Below are 8,463 nucleotides of genomic sequence, written 5' to 3'. Positions count from 1 at the left end.
TAAATATCAATTAAGTCCATCTTGTTTAATGTATCATTTAATGCTTGTGTTTCCTTATTTATTTTTATTTTGGATGATCTGTCCATTGGTGAAAGTAGGGTGTTAAAGTCCCCTACTGTGCTTGTGTTACTGTTGATTTGCCCTTTTATGGCTGTTAGTATTTGCCTTACGTATTGAGGTGCTCCTATGTTGGGTACATAAGTATTTACAATTCTTAAATCTTCTTCTTGGATTGATCCCTTGATCATTGTGTAGTGTCCTTCTTTGTCTCTTGTAATAGTCTTTGTTTTAACATCTATTTTGTCTGATATGAGAATGGCTACTCCAGCTTTCTTTTGATTTCCATTTGCATGGAATATCTTTTTCCATCCCTTCACTTGCAGTCTGTATGTTTCTCTGGGTCTGAAGTGGGTGTCTTGTAGACAGCGTATATACGGGTTTTGTTTTTGTAACCATTCAGCCAGTCTGTGTCTTTTCGTTGGATCATTTAATCCATTTACATTTAAGGTAGTTATCGATATGTATGTTTTTGTTACCATTTTCTTAATTGTTTTGTGTTTGTTATCGTAGGTCTTTTCCTTCTCTTGTGTTTCTCGCCTAGAGAAGTTCCTTTAACATTTGTTGTAAAGCTGGTTTGGTGGTGCTGAATTCTCTTAGCTTTTGCTTGTCTGTAAAGGTTTTAATTTCTCCATCAAATCTGAATGAGATCCTTGCTGGGTAGAGTAATCTTGGTTGTAGGTTTTTCCCCTTCATCACTTTAAATATGTCCTACCACTCCCTTTTGGCTTGCGGAGTTTCTGCTGAAAGATCAGCTGTTAACCTTATGGGGATTCCCTTGTATGTTATTTGTAGTCTCTTCAAATATTTTCTCAGTCTCTTTCTTTTTCTCTTCCTCTTCTGGGACCCCTATAATTCGAATGTTGGTGCATTTAATGTCCCAGAGGTCTCTGGGACTGTCCTCAATTCTTTTCATTCTTTTTTCTTTATTCTGCTCTGCAGTAGTTATTTCCACTGTTTTATGTTCTAGGTCACTTATTCGTTCTTCTGCCTCAGTTATTCTGCTTTTGATCCCTTCTAGAGAATTTTTAATTTCATTTATTGTGTTTTCATCACTGTTTGCTCTTTAATTCTTCTAGGTCCTTGCTAAATGTTTCTTGTATTTTCTCCATTCCTTTTCCAACATTTTGGATCATCTTTACTATTATTATTCTGAATTTTTTTCAGGTAGACTGCCTATTTCCTCTTCATTTATTAGGTCTGGTGGGTTTTTACCTTGCTCCTTCATCTGCTCTGTGTTTCTCTGTCTTCTCATTTTGCTTAACTTACTGTTTTGGGTGTCTTCTTTTCACAGGCTGCAAGTTCGTAGTTCCCATTGTTTTTGGTGTCTGCCCGCAGTGGCTAAGATTGGTTCAGTGGGTTGTGTAGGCTTCCTGGTGGAGGGACTAGTGCCTGTGTTCTGGTGGATGAGGCTGGATCTTGTGTTTCTAGTGGGCAGGTCCATGTTGGTGGTGTGTTTTGGGGTGTCTGTGACCTTATTATGATTTTAGGCAGCCTCTCTGCTAATGAGTGGGCTTGTGTTCATGTCTTGCTAGTTGTTTGGCGTAGGGTGTCCAGCACTGTAGCTTGCTGGTCGTTGAGTGGAGCTGGGTCTTGACGTTGAGATGGAGATCTCTGGGAGATTTTTGCCATTTGATATTACGTGGAGCTGTGAGGTCTCTGGTGGACCAATGTCCTGAACTTGGCCCTCCCACCTCAGAGGCACAGCCGTGATGCCTGGGTGGAGCATCAAGAACTTGTCATCCACACGGCTCAGAATAAAAGGGCGAAAACAAGAAAGAATGAAAAAGATAAAATAAAGTTGTTAGAATAAAAAATAATTATTAAAAAAATATAAAAAGTAATAGAAAGAAAGAGAAAGAAGAGAGCAAGCAAGTCAAAAAACAAATCCACCAATGATAACAAGCGCTAAAACCTATACCAAGAAAAAACAAAAAACAAAAAACAAAAACGGACAGACCAAACCCTAGGACAAATGGTAAAAGCAAAGCTATACAGACAACATCAGACACAGAAGCATACACATACACACTCACAAAAAAAGAAAAAGGGAAAAATATGTGTGTATCGTTGCTCCCAAAATCCACCGCCTCAATTTGGGATCATTCGTTTTCTATTCAGGTATTCCACAGATGCAGGGTACATCAAGTTGATTGTGGAGATTTAATCCCCTGCTCCTGGGGCTGCTAGGAGAGATTTCATCCCCTGCTCCTGGGGCTGCTGGGATAGATTTCCTTTTCTTTGTTCACACAGCTTCCAGGGTTCAGCTTTGGATTTGGACCCACCTCTGCGTGTAGGTCGCCTGAGGGCGTCTGTTCTTCGCTCAGACAGGACGGGGTTAAAGGAGCAGCTGTTTTGGGGGCTCTGGCTCACTCAGGCCGGGGGGACGGAGGGGCACAGATGCAGGGCGAGCCTGCGGCGGCAGAGGCCGGCGTGACGTTGCACCAGCCTGAGGCGCGCCGTGCGTTCTCCCGGGTAAGTTGTCCCTGGATCCCGGGACCCTGGCATTGGTGGGCTGCACAGTCTCCTGGGAGGGGAGGTGTGGATAGTGACCTGTGCTTGCACACAGGCTTCTTGGTGGCGGCAGCAGCGGCCTTAGCGTCTCATGCCCGTCTCTGGGGTCCGCGCTGATAGCTGCGGCTCGCGCCCGTTTCTGGAGCTCCTTTACGTGGCGCTCTTAATCCCCTCTTCTCGCGCACCAGGAAACAGAGAGGCAAGAAAAAGTCTCTTGCCTCTTTGGCAGCTCCAGACTTTTTCCCGGACTCCCTCCCAGCTAGCCGTGGTGCACTAACCCCTTCAGGCTGTGTTCACGCCGCCAACTCCAGTCCTTTCCCTGGGATCCAACCGAAGCCCGAGCCTCAGCTCCCAGCCCCTGCCCTCCCCAGCGGGTAAGCACACAAGCCTCTCGGGCTGGTGAGTGCCGGTCGGCACAAATCCTCTGTGCAGGAATCTCTCCACTTTGCCCTCCGCACCCTGTTGCTGCGCTCTTTGCCCTCCCTGGCTCTGAAGCTTCCCCCTCCGCCACCCGCAGTCTCCGCCCGCGAAGGAGCTTCTAGTGTGTGGGAACCTTTCCTCCTTCACAGCTCCCTCCCACTGGTGCAGGTCCCATCCCTATTCTTTTGTCTCTGTTTTTTCTTTTTTTGGCCCTTCCCAGGTACGTGGGGAGTTTCTTGCCTTTTGAGAAGTCTGCGGTCTTCTGCCAGCATTTAGTATGTGTTCTGTAGGAGTTGTTCCACATGTAGATGTGTTTCTGAGGTATTTGTGGGGAGGAGGGTGATCTCCGCGTCTTACTCCTCCGCCATCCTGAAACTCCTTCTCAGTCTTTCCATAATCTAAAAGAAGCTGTTAAAATATAGAATATGAAAGGTAACAAGTTCTTATGCTTTTGAAGCCTCATTCTATGATGAACATTAATCCAGTCTCAGACTATACAGCTACTGAATGTAGTAGACGGGTGAGAGAAAAATTAGTCCTAGAAAAAAAGGGCATTCCTCAGAATATTCAGCCAGGATTCATTCTGACTGCACATGGCAGAAATCCAACTGGAACACATTTACTCAGAGAGTGGAATTTATTGGTTATCTACTCAGACTTTAGGAATCACAAAGCATTAGCTATTCTCAGAAATGACTGAGAGCAGGGATTTGAAAGACATCAGGTGTTGCTCATTCTCTGTGTCTTTACCTTATATTTTCTCTCATAATTCAGGCTTTTTACAGCTGACTAGCTAATTCACCATGGCAGTGCCAGCTCTCGAGCTAGTGTATTTCCATTGTGCTGTGCAAGGCACGTTACATATCATACTTCAGTCCTCAGGTTAAAAAGTCATAGAAGAATAAATGAATTAGTCTTACTTTGCTCAAGTGTCCAAAAATAGAGTTCTTGGTACAATGATTAGGTAATTCCCTCTACAACAGTGTGGTTAGGTTCAGGGGAGGGACAGTCCCCCCACATAAGAAGGTGCCATGCTATTCCTTGGATGTTCAGTAATTTAGAAAATTCATCAGTCTGAGACTGTTAGCTAGAAACTGGTTATCATTTAATAGGAAAAAACTAATCTACTAGATTATAAAATTGCTAGTAACATGAAGAGGTCAAAAAATGAAAATGCTTTCTGTGTGTGTGTGTGTGTGTGTGTGTGTGTGTGTTTGTGAAAGAGAGATTTCATGTCTCACTGGTTCTGAAAAGAATGATTTTTGTTTCTTCTCATTTGTTCGTTTTTAGAAAATGAAATCCAGTAGCTAGTGGTTTAGACATCCATATAAGATAGGTGTTAGAGGTCTCTTGTGATAAAAGAATATTTAAATAACAATGAAATGATGAAGATATAAATGATAGGAAAGTCAGTCAAGACTAAGAGAAGATTTCCTAAGTCAAATCCTTGATATGGTATGACTCTGAAAGTGTTTTCTCTCTTTTTACTCTTTTTTTCATTTCCTGACCTTTTCTGTGACTTCCCTGAAACTGACTAAATCTGTCAAGGACATTGTATTAGAACAGCCAGCCCTCATCCTAACTACCAGGTAAGCAATTGTATGAGTGAGCCTGGGTGAGATCATCCAAACCCAACAAAATTAATAGAAACACCCAGACCACCTGTATACTCATGAGAACTAAAAAGAAGTTGTTTAAGACACTGAATTTTGAAGTGTTTATTTGAGAATCCTGAAATATTCCAAGTCCTTTTCCAGAAGCATGGAACTGGTTGTGCTAGCAGAGTAGCCACAGAGATGAAGCGCTAAGCATGCTTGAGCCTATGAAAAATTGTATAATTTTCCTCAGGGGACCCAGCACATGCTGTGCTGACTTGGAAGCCCCAGAGAGGGTTCTCTGGGCTGCCAGAGCCACCACAAGAGCCCAGAGCCGCTCTTGCTTTCCAGGAAGCAGTGGAGAGTTACCCCTGTCTGAGTGATTTCAGGATTTTCTACCTTACTTCAGAACCCCAGAATCAACATCGCTGAAAATTGAGGCTCAGTGATGATGCCAGTTACCTGGCCAAGCTTCTAGTAAAATTATAAGTCCCTTCCAGGGCCCAACAACTCTTGTGCTGGGCTGGAAGACCCAGAGAGTGCCTCTTGCACCACCAGAACTACTAAAAACTTTCTAAGTCTACTTGGGGGCCCAGAAACCATTTTTGCCTTCCTAGAAAAGTTGGAGAAAGTATTATCCCCTGCCTGAGTGTCCTTAGAATTTTCAACCTCACCTCAGAGCCTGGAGCCATTGCCAAAAATTGAGGTACGATGAGGGTGTCCTCAGCCTGGCTGAGCTAATGGAACTTTTCTAAATTCCTTGCTTGTGCCAGGAAAAGTTTGTGCTGTACTGGAAGGCATAGAAATCTTACCTTACCTTTATTTTTGAAAGCTATTCACTGATCATTAAATTCTAAGTTGACAGTTTTATTTCTTTTTTTTTTTCCCCTTCAACATTTAAAGATGATGCTACATCTATGGCTCACAAAATATCTCATGAAAAGTCTGTTGTCATTCTCATATCTGTTCCTGTGTACATGGTGTGTCTTCTTTTCTCTGGCACCTTTTAAGACTTTCTCATCACTGGTTTTTAACAATTTGTTATGTTCTGCTTTGCTCTTATCTCTTTATGTGGCTTAAGTTTCATTGAGATTCTTGAATCTGAAATCTTAGATATCTGAGTTCATAGTTTTTATCAAATTTGGAAATTTTTTGGATATATTACTTCAATTTTTTTCTACTGTCCTCTTTCAAGAATTCCAACTACACATATGTTAGACAGCTTAGATTAATATACTGATTTTTTTATCTTTTAAAAAATTATGCTTCAGTTTGGAAACTTTTATTTCTTTGTACTTGATCCCTTGTTCTGTACTCTCTATTGTGTTGTTTATCCCATCCACTGTAGCTGCCATTTTAAATATTGTAATTTTCATCTCTGATTGGGGCTTTTTAGTACTTTCTATTTCCATCCACATCATATTTATGTTTTTATGTATATTCTTGAGTATCATGTATATCATATTCACAATAGATTTTTAAAGGCTTTTGTCTACTAAGTTCATCATCTGTATTACTTCTGAGTCTATTTCTATTTACTAATTTTTCTCTAGTAATGAACCATAGTTTCCTGTTACTTTGCACCCCTGATCATTTTTGATTGGATGCTCTACATTATAAATTTTACTTTGTTGGATTTTGTTGTATTTCTTAAAGAAATACAACAAAAGAGTGTTGGTCTTTGTTCTGGCACATAGTTAAAGCATTGAGATGGTTTGGATCCACTGAAAACTTGTTTTTAAGCTTTGTTAGTTCTGTCCAGTAGCCTTTAGTTTGGAGCTAATTAGGTATCACTCCTAAGAAAATTTGTTTCTGAATATTCTATCCAATGTCCCGTGATTTACGAGGTCTCTCTACTCTGGCTGGTGAAAAGCAAACTATTCATAAGTATTCTGCAAAAATTCTTTGGTCTTTCCAGAGATGCCTTTTGGAGTCTTATGGAGTTTCACTTCAAGTTTGTTGAGATCAGCATTTAGACAAACATTTAAAGGTAACCTCTTTGCAGAGTTCCAGAGCTCTATCGCTCTCAGTACAACTCTCTTTTCTCTGGTATTCTGCCCCATGGGTCTATTCAGATCTCCTTTCTCATATTCCAGCCTCTGTCTACTTAGCTTGTTGACTACTGGACTTTATTTGGATTTCTCTCCCTAAGAAGTGCCCTGGAAATGGCATTAGGTAGTACACTGGAGCAATTGTGGGTTTATCTCATTGTCAAGACGCTTGCACTGGCTTTTGTCCAAGACTAAATGTAGTTGTTTCAGATATTTGTCCATTTTTCTAAGCGTCTATGATGGGAGGGAAATTCCTATAGCAATTAATTCTTCATGGAAAGTTTTTTAATTGGTTGCTGAGTATACTTATGTTTTCCATATTTTAAAACATATTCTAATGGGAAGCAGTCGCATAGCACAGGGAGATCAGCTCGATGCTTTGTGACCACCTAGAGGGGTGGTATAGGGAGGGTGGGAGGGAGATGCAAGTGGGAGGAGATATGGGGATATATGTATATGTACACCTGATTCACTTTGTTATAAAGCAGAAACTAACATACCATTGTAAAGCAATTATACTCCAGTAAAGATGTTTAAAAATAAAAATAATAATTGAATTTTTAAAGTTTTCTCATACTATTATAGTTGCTGTGGCTGATTTAATATTTATAAGTTGAGATTCTTGCTTTCCAGGAGGATTTGAAGGTTAAATGTATTAAAGACTCAGTGAAGGGATGACTTTGCTGGCGACTGATTGTATACATAGAAATCAGAAAGAACTTCAAAGATTTGAGTCTGTTTAAATTGAAGAAATCTTTCCAAGGTATGTTGTGATTTCTTATTATTTTTTCAGTGAACTAGCATTTTTTAAGTTAAAAAAGTAAGACATTAATTTTGATAGTTGATAATATTGAAGATTGACTCTAGCAAAAAAAAAATACCAACTCCCTTTTTTTTGAAGCTTTAAGGAAAAATCCAAGAAAATCCAAGAGAATCTTCAGATAAATTCTTAAGACTAATAGGACAGTTAATCAATAGGACTAATAGGACAGTTTTGTTGATGTAAGATTTTTGTTCTGTGGGCATAAAGTTACAGATATAAAAGATGCATAAGTTCTAGAAATCTACTGTACAACATCCTGCCTATAATTAACAATACAGCATTGTGCACTTAAAAATTTGTTAAAAGAGTAGATTTTATGTGTCTTACCACAGAATAAAACAAAACAAAAACAAAACCAATAAAACAAGCAGAAAACCCCAAAAGTTTTTTATATGGATGGTTATGTTTATTACCTCAATTATGATAATGGGTATCATGGCTGTCTGTGTATATTCAAATTCATCAGATTGTAAACATTAAATATGTGAAGTTTTTTCTATATCAATTATAGCTCAACAACGCTGAAAAAACCACCTGTACACATTGTTCATAGCAGCTTTAATTGTAATAGCCCAAATTTGGAAACAGCCCAGATGTCCTTCATTCAACAAGTAAATGGTTAAATAAACTGTAGTATGTCCCTACAATGGATTATTGTTCAGCTAAAAAATAAAATAAAATTTAAGAAGAACAAACTACTGATACATTTAACAACTTGGATGGATCTCAGGGCATTATGGTGAGTGAGAAAAAAAAATAATCTCAAAAAGTTACATAATGTATATTTCAATTTCTGCATCATTCTTGAAAAGACAAAGTTAAAGAAATGGAGAATAGATCAGTGGTTAGGGAAGGAGGGAAGTGTGACTTTAAAATGGTATCTCCAGGGGGTTCCTTTGTGGTGACATAACAGTTCTATATCTTGATTAAGATGGTGGTTTAGGGCTTCCCTGGTGGTGCAGTGGTTGAGAGTCCGCCTGCCGATGCAGGGGACGCGGGTTCG

This window comes from Physeter macrocephalus, chromosome 5, assembly GCF_002837175.3.
Source record: "Physeter macrocephalus isolate SW-GA chromosome 5, ASM283717v5, whole genome shotgun sequence".
NCBI classification, from domain to species: Eukaryota; Metazoa; Chordata; class Mammalia; order Artiodactyla; family Physeteridae; genus Physeter; species Physeter macrocephalus.
This window is presented reverse-complemented; position numbering follows the sequence as displayed.